Genomic DNA, 16,035 nt, shown 5'->3' with positions numbered 1-16,035 from the left:
AGCTGATAAAGCTTAAGGAGAGTGATGGTGATGACAGAGGAGTAACAAGGTGTTGAGGAAAATGTGGATTAATAATTGATATTATGATAGCAATATTTGGCAATCATATTGCACAGTCATTTTTTCCTAAGGTAATGCAGCTCAAGTTGAAACATTTTATTTTTGATATTCCGAATTATTACACATGCTTTAATCTGCTGAAAATAAAAACCTATATTCATTCATTTTTTATGTTTTGTATATCCTTGTCATTGTAGTTTGCCAGATGAACACATTTCCTTCAAATCTCAACTAAAAATCCACTTGTTTAGGATTGTATTTGAAACGTAATCAATTACAAATTTAATGATGGAACTTAATGTCATGTTTTGATTGTTGATTCTATGTTGCTTTGTGTTTTTGTGTTTGATATGATGTAAAGCACTTTGAAATGCCTTGCTTCTGAAATGTGCTATACAAATAAAATTTGATTGATTGATTGATTTTACCTCTGAGTGTTGTAATACACCGTGGAGTTTTCCCATCTTAGATTGCCGCAGTTATCATTATTTATTTTTATAGGTTTTATTGGCTCTATTGGCCTTTATTTGACAGTGAATTTACAGGAAAGAGGGTAATGAGAGGAGGGGGAAGACACAAGGTCGCCAGGCGAGGAATCGAACCTGCGACAGTCGCGTTGAGGACTACGGCCTATCTATGTGGGTTGTGCTTAACCCCTTCACCACCACAGCACACTGCAGTTATCATTATTAACAGCGGATGTGAGAGATTTGATGGTCATCTGATCATTGCTGTGCTCACCTTATGTAGAGATTCACCTGATTCTCTGATTTCTGATGCTTTATTAAAGGTTTAAGGTCCATAGCTCATTTACTGCATTTGCCCTGGGATGTATGCTAAACAGGGACATTTTGGTCAGTGTAATGGGTGGAGCACTCTATGCTGGTTGGATTGTCTTGGTGAAGAACTATCGCTGAACATAAACAAGTGTCACTCTAACAGTTTTAACATTTAAAGAATCCAGGATGTTGTACACATCAAGTTGTGTTGGAATGCAGTTGAACTTGGTGCTTCTTAAATCTACTTTTAGCTATTAGACAGAAGTATAGCAAAACCTGAAACGTGACCAGCTGTAGGTGATTTATGAAATGATTTTACAGCTTTTCTCAATTCTTTTCATTGCCATGCTCATAAACCTGGAGAGCAAAGCTACTGAAATACATTCTTCTGTCTACATGCTTGTACTTGTTGCATAACCTCAGACATTACGGACCTAATTTACTTCTGCTTTTTCACTTGTTGAATGAACTCATTTCACCTTTTTAGCATTGCGTGCCTTGCCCACTGCACTTCATGATTGCTTGTTGAAATGAGCCAAAAACATGACATTTTATCATTATTTGAAAACATTACGAATCTCTCAGCTTCCTATTTCGGGTTGCAGCTTAAAACAGTACTTTAACGAGAATGTGAGCACATAAGTAAACTATATAAAAATACATGAAATCGTCTACATTTTTAGCTATTACATCTTATGCAAGTCTGGTTCAAGTCTAATCAAAATCACCCGGCTCTATGAACATCAGCTGTTTCTTTTGGGATGATTGCCCTTTGAGTATTTGATTCAGTTAAAGATACTTTCAGTAGAAACTCGCAAATAGATGTTGTGTTCCAAGAATTCAAGTAACGTTATTTTGCACCCAGTTCAGCTCTGCTTTTACGAATGTTTCAGTCGCCCTGGTGCAGAGTTATTTTCTGGGTTTAAGTGAAAAGATTCATCTTTATCTGCAGTCATAGTCTGTCAGCATCAAAGACACTCCCTGATTCTTCCTGAAGGTCACTGTTGAAGGCAGAGCCGGTGTCATCAGCTGGGTTTCTCTTACAGCAGTGTTGGGGAAAGCTTATAGGACAGCGAACATTTATCAGTGCCAGTGTATGACAACACCTGCAGCGTTGTGACTAAATCCAACCTTAAACATGCGGTTGTTTTCCCTGGAATAGAGAACCATGAATGTGTGGAACGTTTGTACACAATGATCTCTATTTTATTGCATATATAGGCAGTTATTTTAAATGTAATGTGAACTGAGCCACTCTTGAGCTGGACACATGATATGTGAAATATGCACTCTGTTGACTTTTGCATAGATTCTATATATTTTTAGCAGGTCATTTGATTGAGGATACAATTGATCTTTTTCTGGTAATGTCAGCAGTCTTTGTCTGTACACTAAACATGTGTCACCCTTGCTTTGAATAGCTTAGTTGATGCAGATCTATTTATAGTAGTAGCTATGGTAGATTGTAGTTTACTACTACTACATGCATAAAAATTGTAGTAGTAATGGACAAGACATTAACTGTTATTTTGGCAATTTTTTAAGGATCCAATAGAACTTGGTTCTGTAAAGTCCCAAATGTATTTGTTAGAAACAGTCATCGCACCTCACGATGAATGGCTGTTACTGTTTGTTCTCACATTTGCTTTTTTACCAAAGAGTAATATTCCATCCACACCAGCCACAGCACCTGTATTCATTGAAGCTGATCTTCAGATAACACTGTTTATGCAGTGGGAGTATTGTGGTGTCTAAAGTCTGCACGAAGGGCTAGTCATACAGTGAAGATGTTGACTGTTGCGAAAAACGTTTTTCCCAGTTGCCTTGATATAATGTTTGTATGCAGTAAAAACTAGTCATCTTGCATTATTATACTTTATTTATTCCCACACATCTCAAAATAAGAATGATCTGATTAACATCTAAGCCAGACTGAGGAAAATGAAAATCTTGCTGTCTTACTCAACAGACTTCATAGTTTGTTGGGAATCTGTTGAACATTTTGAGAGGTTGAGATCTGATGTTTCGAACAGAAGCTTCAGTGTCCATTTAAACCCTGTCAAGTCATGTCCTACTGATCTAAAATGTGGAGCACACCAAGTATCTGTTTTGAGGCAATTTTTGTTTTGCTATGTTATTTACTGGAAAGATCATTAATTTATTATTTTTGTTATTTTCTTTTGTTCAGACTATTCTAATGCCATTTTCACACACTTGCACAAATCACTTGGTGGCCTTCACATGGTCCAAAACTTTTCAACAAAAGTCTTAACTAGAACACACGTTGCTAACATCACTATTGTTATAAAGTCTTTGCATTGATTATCTGTTAGCTTTCATGTCATTGCACATTTAAGCTCCTTCCTGTTTCACTGGAGTTTTAAAGCCTCATACTCTATCTGGAGCCCTCAGTTCCTTAAACTAAAATGTAGTCATACTCTGAAGGACCAGTTATAAAACATGAGGGGATCGCTCTTTCCACATTGTTGTGCCTTGACCAGTCAAGTGAGGTTGCTTTGCTTTTACCTTGTCTTGATAGCCTTGACTTGTGTAAACAGTAGCTGAAGACACTCTTCTTCAAACATGCTTTTTCTTAAGTCACTTTAAAATGGATTATAGGATATTGATGGAATACACATATACAGTGTCATGTATTCAGTGGTGACATATGGAGTGATGTTTGCTAATATTTGGTGTATTTAGTTAATATTTATGCTTCCATTATCTTTTTCAGACACCCGGGTATGTTGGGCAATTGGTATTGTCACCTTTTCATAATTGCAGGGTTGGTTTTATTTTTGTCTGTCATGGATTACTCGGGCAGTTTGTGTTTGCGTCTTGTTCCTGAATTTAGTTTTTATTGGCATTTGAACGGTTAAACCTGGAATCTAGTTATTTGTAACCTGTAAAAAGAAACAAACTCGGTGGATGCATTTTCATCCCTACTTGGCTTGGTATTATGTATATATAAAGATGCAGTTAAGCCCAGTGATATCTATAGCACCAATACTATATTTAAGTTTAGCATAACTTTTTAATTTTAACCAAATACTTTTCTGATTGGAACCACTACTAATGTTTTGAGTTCTACTCTTCATCTGATGATCTGTGGACGGAACGAGACTGAGGATGTTCTATGATGAATATGATTTTTGCCTGGCTTATTTAAAAAGGTATACATTTTTGCCATTCCATTTGTTTAATTAAATATAAATAAAAACAGTTATTTTCTTTTAAATAGTTTTGCCCTTTACATCGTTTTATGATCTTCTGAGAAATGTGCTACTTATTTGACTGGCTGTAAGTGTATTTTTCCATCTAATTTTCCCAAAGGTTATAAATAAGTTTGGGTTTAACTGTACAGACATAGGCAGATATCTTTTTTGCATAGTAAAAGTTTGGGAAGTCAATGCTTGTGTGTTTGGAACAGAATGCTAAGCAGCATCTATAAGCTGAAGAGATGTAGCCGAACAGGGTTATGTGTAATTTCCAACAAGTTTTTGCCATTGGCTCCACATGTTTATTTCTGGGTATTGATGGTTGGTTTATGTTATCCATAGCATCTCGGTTCCTGTCTCCCTCAGGATGTGTCTCCAGCTGTACGATTTTAATGCTGTGTGGATGTGAATTAATGTGTGAACAACAGATAACCTCAATTTCCCTATGGGATTAATAAAGTTTAACCTACCTACCTACCTACCAATAAGTGTAAACACAGTGGAAATAAACAGCAATACCTGACAAAATGGAAGGTTTTTGTTTTGTAAAATATTTTTGATGGAATAGTTCATTTCAATTAAATTTCCATTGTTAATGTTACTTACTTACTTAAAAAGCAAACTTAAAACTTTGCTAAATCATATTTTAAGTTACATTTCAGTATTCAGTCTTCTTTAGGAGTCCGTTAACATGTCAAATCCAGACTTTGTCGTATTTGCCCATTTTGTTGTGCAGAACTTTTCCAAATCTTTCAGATTGTGAAGACACATTGTTTCCACATCCTTTTCCAGGAGACTTCCCAGGTTTTCTACTAAGTTCAGTTTTGATCTCTGACTAGTGCATTCCAAAAGCTGTACCTGAATTGATTTAGATTTATTCTTACTATAAAAATCTCTTCATCTCCCAACTTTCTGGCAGACACCTAAAGATTTTGGATTAACACTGACTGGTAATCGGAAAGGTTTGATCTCACTGACTTTGACAAAAAGTTCTGTTTGTTGTGAAGAACACCATATTTCACTGTGGATATGGTGTTCTTTTGGTTATGTACTGGGATGTTTTTCTAAAAGGGAAAAAAAAAATCCCTTTTGGAACTGTGACCAAAGTTCAGGTTTGGTTTCATTAGATCACATTTTTGCTGAAAGGTTTTGGGAAGTTGTAGACAGGGATGTATTATTTTTTAAAGTCTGCTGCAGAAGTATACAAGAGGCTTAAGACAATCTCTACAAACCAGAAATTCCTGTCTTAGTCTTGAGCTCTGAGCAGAAAGACTGCTAACGTTTTGTTCTAGTTGCACTGGTGTGCCACTCAAAAGATGGGTGCTTTCAAATTTTCAACTGCATCACATTTAACTTTGTAGTTTTACAGTGTTTTTTGTAATCACTGTTCATGAAGTCAATATTGATTTGAAAATGATTAGCAATATAGTAAACAAAGTTATTTAAAGCAGAATTGTACAATTTAGGAAACTTACTAAAATGTGTTAAAGTTATAAAATGATTAAATGGAAGAAAATCAAAATTAATGCAAAGTTTTAACATTGCTCAACAGCTCACAAACATATCAAACTGAACATTTAGCTACGTTTAGGCATTTTGTTTGTAAAGAACTATTTCTGACTTGAACTTGGTGAGGAGAAGTTCTTCTGGAATATTTTAGGTAAAGTTAAACTTGATCATCATCTCTCTCTCATCTGATATTTGCTGCTGCCTGCCGCTGAAAGGCTGCAGGGAGAGTAGGCACTTGGGGAGAGCTAGCCTGGTTGAAACCTGCCTCTTGTTCTACACTTTGTTTTGCACAAAATGTCTGGAGACCTGGCGTTGGAGAAACGATTGCTTGCTGGAAGCATGGACTTTGTTGAAGTTTTAAACGATGGGATCCCTAACATTTGTCCGTAACGTATGCAATACAGCAGCTCGATGAAGCTTACCAGACATTGCATTTGCTTTAAACAGTATATTTATGGTGAGCTTCTTGTTTCATCAATTTATTTTATTTTATTTACTTTTTCCAGTTTTCATTTTAAAAAAATATGTAAATGGTATAGTAGAAACAGTGTTTGGGTTTAAATCATTTTATAACCTAGTAATGTCTGGATAATTTTACTTCCTGAAACTTGCACAGGGGGCAGTTTCACTTTTATTTTGCTTTGGTTTTATTCTTTTCTACACAGGATGAAATACCATTTTCTTCTGCATTTTGTAGATTACTTTGCTTCATTGACTGTCTGTCCTTCTGTGTAAAATCTCTTTTGTATTATTTAACTTGCTTTTGGAGACTAACTCTCCACCCTAATTTTCTCTTGCTCCCCTGTGAACTGAATTTGACCTGGGCAAGTAACATATTCAAATCAGTGATGTGTATACACATCATAACAGGGTTGAAATGATCACCAAATAGTCAGTGCGTTGGTATCACTGTTAAAATGCATATGGTAAGAGATGCTACTGTGTTCTTGTGGTTCTGTCCGTATGTTTTAATAAGTGTTCAAGTAGAAGGCAATTGGTATTTTTGTTAAAAAAAACCCATTTCATCTCTTTTTTTGTTGCCTAAGAAGTCTTACTAGTATTATCGTGGATGGTGTATCTCGTGCCAGGTATATATACTGTATATTTACATGATACCTATGTACAGTGAAATCATTTTGGTCTTTTGTAACATCTTCAAAGTACGACTCTTGCCTATTTTGATCATTTTACTAATGTTAGGAAAAAGCCAGCTGGAATTTCTTTATGGTTTGTTAGATTTTCTGTATTTGACAAATGTGTTCCAAAGTAGAAATGCTGCCGATGATTCAGCAAAGCGCAGTGGAACATTGTTAGAAGCACTCTATATTAAAATAATGATGAAATAAGTACAATGAACAAGGTTTCTCTGAGGAAAATCACCTGTTTTACAGTGATGAAGTAGACAAAGAAATGGATTTTTCAGTTTTAAGTTTTTTAGGAGGAAGGGCAATACCCTCCTCTATAACTTACTACAGCTACGTTTACACAGCAGGTAAATGTGAAACAAATTTGATTTTCTTTGACCATATGTGACCCATATCAGATTTTTTCATACTAGTCTGAAGAGCCCAATTGTGATCTTTTCACCCCCCCAAAAATTCTGTTTGTGCCAGAAAGTACCATATGTGGTACTAAGTCGGATATGTATACAATAATGTTCAAACTGTTTGCAGTCTGAACAGTCATGTCACACTTTATCCGACTTCTACGTCATTGACGTGAGACATGCATCACAATTCTGCACCAGAGGGAGCCAGGTGTGGTAAAAACGGATGTAAACACTGGCTAAATCTTGTGCCAACCCATTTTTTATGTCTCATGATTTTGAGAAAATACTGTCACCTCCAATTACTCAGCAACCTAAAAACTGATCCGTAGACGTCCATTATTACATCCCTAAACAGTGCGTTGCTATGTGCATACGTCTGCACTTGGGTTGCTTTGAGGTCGTAAACAGGTCACACCCAAGTCTAACTGTGGTTGCACTTATTTAGTAGTATGAACAAAAAATGTATTTCAGAAAAAATGCGGAACTAATACAGAGGAGACCATTGTGTGTTCTCTACTCAACAACCACAATTTTTGGCTTTTTGGGCGTTCCATACTAACTAACTGGTAGACTGTCAGAAATAATATCACTGCCTGGGTTGTAATTAAAAAGTCATTAGTTCACAGGTACTTGCTTCTGCTGATTAATGTTAGATTAAGCACCATTACATCGTTATTATATATAGTAATGAGACAGCCTTGTTTGGGTGGCACTTTGTTGAACATTGCTCTCTCTTTGATGGCTCTGGAATTGAGTAGCCATTCTGTCAGCTGTTTGCACAGAGACGGTCACTTGGCTAGCTTATGCTCTGGATCGCACACCTGCCAACGGTTTTCTATATGTTTATTTTCTGGGAAATTTGTTACTGATGCATGATATGTCTGCACAGACATTGGTATCGGCCATTATTAGTAATTTCTTTAATGTATCAGTATCGGTCTGATAGATAAAACTGAGCCAATATTAACAACCAATATTTAATTTTTTAATTTTTCTTTTTATTCTGAAGTTGGAGGGAGGGCAATGTAGTATTTATTCTGTCGTCTGATGGTCCACATTTTCACATTGGTGCACTCCTGGAAAATTTCTAACTAGGGCATGCATCATTAGTTTTTCAAGAAGTTTGTATTGAAACATGTTCATATTTACAGATTACATTGTATTAATTTAGAGAGATGGAAAGATTGCATTCATTGTTATGGAGACAGTTTATTGTAACCTTTTTATGCATAACACTTTCAGCTAACGGATATGTGTTTAGTTAAATTTTGTTTACTTTGTAATCATGAGGAATTGTTTTCTTTCTCTGTACCTTGATTATTTCAGCAGATTAGTACTCTTATTCCCACAGGGGAACTCCCCTTAGGATTCGCTTCAGTACAAACACAAAAGCGCATCTTGCTATCATCATCATTACTCCTCAAAGCCATCCCAAAGAGGTCTGGCCTTAATCCTGTTGCAGTCCCACCTGCCACCCTTCCTGTGCTAAATCTGACAACTAGATTCTACTTGCTAGTGGTCTTAAATCCCTCTGTGGTGCCTTAAATCCAGATAGATGAAACAAATGCGGGTTCAGACCAGAGTGGAGGGGGTGTTAACCATAATTACTGGAATGTCAGCCCAACACTGGGCCTCTGTTAAATATCCTCACATGTCGTCCTGCCTAAATCCTGATTAAATCCCTGTTCTCGTTGTATAGCTGAAGAGAGTATTAGGGGGAAGGGCTACAATATTTCACTGAGTTCTAAATTTCTTTTTATGATGTTGTGACTTTATAATATTATTGATCATCAAAAGTCACACTATTAATAATGATAGTCTTACAATGTCAGATTTATTGTAGCTGCATAATTTAATTTAACTTGATTGTATTCTAGTTGAGAAGTATCAACATGTTCTCTTTTAAGATCATAAGCATTTCAAGTTTTGAAATTGTACTACATTTGTTCAAAATTATTTTAACATTGAATATAAAAGTGCTTGTCCAATTTAGGGTAATTTAGAGTCATTTATATCAGAGTACAAGTGTGCTAAAACAACAATAACATTGTAGCAATGTTCCTTTAGCATTTTGTGAACTCTTTGAGCCAGAACATTAAATACAGGAAACCAGTTGGTACGATGACGAGAACAGATTGGTTCTCTTGTTTTAAAAGAAGTAAGGTGGATTTTTACTGTAGGAACTTTTTAATAAACTGGAGCCATTTTCGTTGTTTTTGCCCGTGTCATTTTCACTGCAGGAAGGGGGACCAATCAGATTGTCAGGGAGGTAGTACTTTCTGGATGTGTCCAGACAATATTAGGAAAACAACAAGCTGATGCCATTGAATATTGCAGTGATGTTATCCATTTTTTCCTCACATTTTCACATACCATATTTTCCTCACTACTTTTCATCACAATGTCCTTTCTATACTCACACCTGATGTAGATCTGACAGATTAAGATCAAAAGGTTTAGAGTTTAAAGGACAGTAAAATACCGTTCAGGTGGCCAAGTATGTTTTTAACATGACTTTTAGTGAAAGTCATGAAAGTCTGAAGGTATGTGTTCCAGATACAATAGATTAGATAAGCACTTTGTGCTTAAGCGGGAGTGTTGGAAATGGTGGTAGGTTCTTAAAGAGACTGAGACCAATTTGGCTATGATGCAAAGTCAAATATCTTTTAAGTTGTTTTTGATACATGCAGTATTTTCATAACTGAAGGTAACATAATTACTTTATTGCTGAATAAAATCACACTGTACCTGGAAATACACACCCTTTTAGACATCCTGTTCTTTTATTTTTGCAATATTTAGTCCACGAATCTTGCCTCGCATTCTGATTTGTTTTGGCTAAAAAAAAATCCATTTAAATTTCCAGTGTGTCCTGCAGCAAAAGAAAGCCGTAGCATGAAAAATCTGAATTAATTTAGCCTTACAAACTATTTCACATGCCCACTTGGCAGTGCTGGTACAGACAGGAGGCAATTTATCACTAAATTGAATGTTTTGTTGACTTTCCTTTTGGATTCAGAGACGGACTGTTGTGAGTGATGTGATCAAGTTTACAGGAGCAGCATTTGGGTTTAGCTAAAAATGGAGATTTTAAAAATTGATAACCCATGTCTGTTTTGCTTGCACATTTATATAGTGCATTGCTCATCTCTTACGACTGTGTAATATATTGTTTCAGATATGGGAAACATGTTCAGATGATTTACTATTAACTGTTGAATCCTTACAGCAGTGCGTTACAGATTCAGAAGTTCACTAACCCAATTTAAACCTAATTTATTGATGAAGATCCAATTAAAAAGATCATTTTCATCAGGCTTCGGATATTGTGTCTGGCATAAGACTGGCACACTGTTATAATGGATTCCTATATTTTGTACATTGTGTGAAATTTAAGACAAACTGGAGGGAATGCGTAAATTTAAAAGATTGAAGTAAAGCCCGCACAGTTGCATCTCTTTAGCTTGTAGATGCTGCTTATCATTCTGCAATCGAACCTTGCTGTATTTCTTTGGGGCCTTATCTGGTTCCCTCAAATGATTGGATTACATTGCATGTACCACCTGCTTTACTGAAGTAACAAAACAAAAAAAAAAAACTTTTTTACTACTTGCACCTGTGACAAGGATGAATAGGTAAAAGCTGAGGCTGGCCTCGTATTTTATCTTGTAAAATTTTTACCTCGATCTAATTTTTATTCCATTGCTATGTATGCTTTTTATTATTATTGCTTTTGGATTATCAAACGTATAAATTCTTTTTTTCCTGAAGGAAGAAAATGTCATCAAGTGAGTCTTTTACCAATTGTAGCAAAATGACCAGGTTATAAATCTGTTTTTGTGTATGCAAATTAGTGAGTGTGTATTGTTGTTTTTCATATCACATTTATGTATTTGCCAAACTATGATATATTTAGGGTTAAAGTATAATACTGTTGAATACTAATATTGGATAACATTGTGTGGCTTTTTCAACATGTAGACAACAGGACTGTGGAGATTAAAAACTAAAATCCATATCAATCATAACTAGGCCTGTCACGATAGCAAATTTTGCTCAACGATTAATTGTCTCAAAAATTATTGCGATAAACGATAATATTGTTTGAAGACCTTTTTACACTGATTTAATGGAAATGACGTAATAATGCATGCGATTTCCTGCCAAAGACAGATACACTTTATTTTCAAAAGAACACTTAACACTGGAACTGATAAACAAAATAAACAAAACAACCAAAAACAAAAATAAAATGGATTCTCAGTCTCCATTAACAAAAAACTCACTTGGAAAAAAAAACTAAACAACATAAAGCCAAAGTGGAAATAAATACTGCATTCAACCAAAACAGTGCAGATTATGAAGTCTGTATATTATGTTGCCCTTCAGTAATAATTAGATTTAAATAGAGAAAATGGGCACATCGACTACCTGATGCAATAATTCACACTACACGATTTTTGCTGCTATTTTTCCCCTTATGACAATCTTAAAACGTTGCTCTTTCTAAGATTGTGTGGCGTGTTATCGTAGATCGTCCTTGCCGCTCTGATCCAAATCAGGGGTTTTCCCCGACTGGGAGCTTAACGCAGCCTGTTGAATGTGACAGGTAGCCAATCAGAAAGCGTGGATTCTCCTCCGTGTTTTCTGAGGGGAAATTACGTCGGGGAATCCCAAACAGCTGATACTGCGCAACCCGAAGTCCAGCGGACATTGGAGATAATATGTGGAAACATTAATGTTTATTCAACATGCAAAGAATATAGAAATGACAAGAGGAGGAGTTGGAGCGAAATTGCTACCGCAGTTGATAAACCCGGTAACTTTTCAGCTGTTCTTCGTTAACGTGACATAAATAGGTTATAAATGATTTTCATTCAGTCAGGACTGACACTAGCCACATGCATTGCAGGTAGATTGTAGTAAAGCATTGATTAATGCCTGGTTTTAAAATTAGTTCACTGGACTTGTAGCCATTATTTTGTGCCCATTGTTGGACACCACACGGCAGGAACGAACCCGATCGAACCGTAATACCTAGGATTTCTGTTGGCTAATGTTTGGTCTGTCAGGTTTTGAAAATGGGCCGACAGCTCTAAGATCGTGTCTTGTGCGCTGGGCATTACACTAAGGAAATGAGGAAGGGAAGAGTCAGTGGAGAGCACCGGAGTTGAGCCTTTTTTCATTCGGTGTCATCAACAGAAAGAGAAAAAGGCCGGAAGAGACGATAATGCCGATAATTAAAATGACGTCGATAGTTTTAATTTATCGTACGATTAATTGATTTACCGTTTATCGCGACAGGCCTAATCATAACAGTTTGATTTTGGTAGGATATGCTCAGATCAAGTTAGAAATCATTTGGTTGTAACCAAAGTTTGTCATTTCCTTTTTTAGCTGTTTTTGCCATGTATAGGGAATGTTCTGGTCATTTTTATGTAATGGGATTAATAAAAACAAAGGTTATCGGTGGGCTTGATTAATTATTTTTTTAAACTTCAAATTCTGACAATGTTTCTTGCTAAACATTATAATCAGTTGAATTTTTTAGTTTGATGTTTTTGGGCTTTACATGTTTTTTTGTACATTGTCCCTGGTAAATAAACTAATAAAGCAAACTAAACATGCAATGTGTGTGTACCAAGAGTTCAAAACTGGTATTAGCTGTTTCATTAGTCAGGCTGTCTGCTCAAGTAGACTTTGCAGTCAGTCGGCTAACAGGCATGTAGCTTGCAGTTTATCAATTGTAATCTTAAGAGTGACTGATGTGATCTGTTCTACCGAAAGTATTTTCAGAGAGCTGAATTTACAGGTTTTGCAAGCCAGCTCAACAGCAGTGTGTAGCAATAGGTGCTGAGCGAGGCAGAACGGTATTACTTTTGTCCTCCAGACAGTGGGAGACAACTCTGGTCATGGCGGCTCTTTTTATGGCAACGTATTAAAAGAACCCATAGATACTATGTGACAGAAGATTTTAGTGCTTCTGAAACCCTAAACCCTTCCAAATGTTGCCATCATAACTTTGTAGCGTTTTTCTACCCACAGAAGCCTGGTTGGCTGTGGACACATTTTTAAAAAACCATTGTGAAGTGAAACTAGACTCCCAGGACTGTTCCCCCTTTAATGTTGTTCTGAATCTGCATCAGTTTGTCACTTGCAATTTAGTCATAATTGGCCACAAAGACCATGAATTAATTAAGCCTTAACATTTAAAACTGAGAGGATAAAAATCAATGAATAGTTAATCTGCCCTTCCCCATGGTAGAGCAACCATCTACTCTTAGTGAGGCTAGATGGTTGCTCAGACTATATGATTTATAGAAAGAACCAGTATTGAGGTTTGTGATTCTGCATAGCTGTATAGCTTTACAGTTCCCAACTTCATGTTTATGTTTTTGTCCATTTTCACTGTGCCAGAAAACTGTGTGATTACTGATCCTGGAGGGAGAAACATGACCCTTTTTGCATCCACATACAGACACATTTATGGCAAGGAATGTGCAACTGTTTGTGTTGTTTCAGGAATTAATGCTATTTTTTATCTTGTTTTTCAGGATTGTGGGGACGCTACAGCAGCAGGTGTTTTTTTTTTTTCTTGTTGGATTTTAGCCCACTGACATTCTCCCACAGCCATGGAATCGGTAGGTTCAAAAATATCTTTTAGAGAATTTCACATCAAGCCTGTTTCTGCTCCTTTTCTAAGGCTGTTTCTGTTGAGGCATTTTTAGTAAACACCTATTTAAGCTTATTCTTTTTGACTTTTTTGATATTTTTCCTTCAGAATATGGGTTGTGTTGCATCATGTATGGGCATTCTTTATGATGTGCCACCAGAAACCTTGTGTCTTACTTGGCTATTTTCCAAACCTATTGTTCTATGATAAGTGAACATTATTCAGGTGAAATATGCTTTATTATTTAAATATTAGTTTGTGTTTTCACTGTTAAAAGTAAATGAAAAGCTTTTCAGAGACGGTTTAATTTCACAAAAGGGTATCTGCCTTTACCTTGCCTTTACCTCTCTTGCATGTATTGTTAGACATGCAAGAGATGAGATGCCTGTACCAGCAGGCTGGCTGAAAGCACACTAGTATTGAGCTTTATCCACTGGAATGCATGTATTAAGAATGAGGCTTAGTGCGTGCCTAACCTCTGCTTTTCTGTCCCTTTGTCAGAGGCTGTGTGTGTGCTTGTCTATAAAAAGTAGGTCACAGCCTCTGTAATGCACAACTAGCATGTGTCCAACAGAAGTCCTCTGAATCCCCCAGTCTCTATTTCACACATACATGGCAGCATGCACAAATATGGCTTCCTGTTGGTTGTGTGACTGTAGCAGAAATCCCATATAAAGTTGTAGTTTTGGGTGAAATAACTGTGTATATCATGTCTTTGTCAAGAATATTAACACAGCATAAGCAAAGTTAGGGTAAATTTTGTCACATTTAGTGTTATCACATCTCTACTAATATAGTTGTTGAGATATTAGTGAGAATAGAAGGCAGATGCAATGTGGATGTGTCAGGCGCATTTAAAGAGGAAGGTAAAATAAATACAATTCATAAATTTGACACCATGAGATTGTTGTAAGAATCAACCAAACTTCATTAAAAATAAATCTTAAATGGTATATTAACATCTGATTACAAAAGCAAAATTAAAAACAGTCAAATTTGTCTTATTAAATATTTGTTTCTCAGTAATGGCTCCTTACACTAACAGCTAGTGTTTTGACCTTTTCCTCACCTTTGTATAAATTAATTTTTCTTCTCATTCCCCCTTAATCTATTAGTCTCCTTCCGTCCGGCCCTCTTTGTGGCTCTGCAGCAGCAAGAGCTGTTTCTGTTCACCTCTAAGAGTTGTCTAGATATTCTTTCTATCAGTGGAAACCAGGAAAACTAATCACAAAGCTTATTTTAATGCCAACAGTCTGGATGTTGCGTGTGTGCATTTGGGGGCTGGATAAACACTCTCGCATGCACACCCCCTCAGTCACACTTACACCAAACCCTCTGCCACTCTCCTCCTCCCATACCTCATGTGAGGCCAGTCACATGCTTTCCAGGCAAGCAGCTCAGTAAATCAGAATCCGAGTTTTATTTTTAACTGCTTTAAATCCTCAACCTGATCTCATGGTTTGACAGAACTGACTGAAGTTGCTGGTGATCACTTGTTTCGTTGTCTTTGTTCTTATTTACCCGGTCACAGCCAACGCTCTCCGCATGCTGCTCACCTGAATTTTATCACAACAGGCCCTTTCTATCTTGAATTCCTAACATGCAGTTCACTGACAGTCAGACTGTTTTTTATTATTTTAAAAGGTTGGACTGTTGCGATGGTAGCAATTGTCAGTAGGATTTACGTATTTTTTTTGTGTGTCAAAAAATCTTGAATGGCATTATGTAAGAAAGGATGAAAAACTAAATTCATTATGCATCATTAAAAAGAAGTTTAGTTGATCTTTAAAAAGGACCAATTTCACTGAGCACAGATTTTATTTATTTTTTTACTAAGTTTCTGGCTAGGTCTAAGATGAGATGTTTTCATGTTGATTTTAGGTGCTGGAAGGGGAGGCTTGAAATGATCCTCTGCTTTAATACTTATTAGCAAGCAAAGGAGGGAGTCGATCAGCTGAGTTTGCAAGTATGCATGAAGTGCGTGGTAGTGTATGCTTGACAGAATCTGGTCCTGTGGTAGCTCTAATAGTGGCCTGTTTTCACAGCAAGATTTTGAAGCCATAGTTTGGAAGAGAGTACCAAGTGTGCCAAGACTGGACTAGTGTTCCAACTTTATCTACATCTGAATAAATGACATCAAAAAGATGTTAACATTTATTAATCCAATTTCCAACATCAGAACTGAATGCTGCTCAGTGCTGATAACTCTCTTTGCACTCATATTTCTACAGATGGGTTAGGACAGGG

The 16,035-nt window shown here is 36.3% G+C and overlaps 1 protein-coding gene across 2 annotated transcripts in view; it reads left to right on the top strand.

Moving 5' to 3' along the window:
• The window catches only part of ankrd11 (ankyrin repeat domain 11), a 115,845-nt gene that overhangs the window by 20,072 nt on the left and 79,738 nt on the right, over positions 1 to 16,035 (top strand). For both annotated transcript variants that reach the window (XM_032560783.1, XM_032560782.1), the window contains exon 2: positions 13,670 to 13,756. The gene's annotated coding sequence lies outside the window, so the exon portion shown is untranslated. The remainder of the gene's footprint in view (positions 1 to 13,669; positions 13,757 to 16,035) is intronic.

This window comes from Xiphophorus hellerii, chromosome 4 (genome assembly GCF_003331165.1).
Source record: "Xiphophorus hellerii strain 12219 chromosome 4, Xiphophorus_hellerii-4.1, whole genome shotgun sequence".
Taxonomy (NCBI): domain Eukaryota; kingdom Metazoa; phylum Chordata; class Actinopteri; order Cyprinodontiformes; family Poeciliidae; genus Xiphophorus; species Xiphophorus hellerii.
The sequence above is the reverse complement of the archived record's forward strand: the minus strand, read 5'-3'. Positions and strand labels throughout refer to the sequence as shown.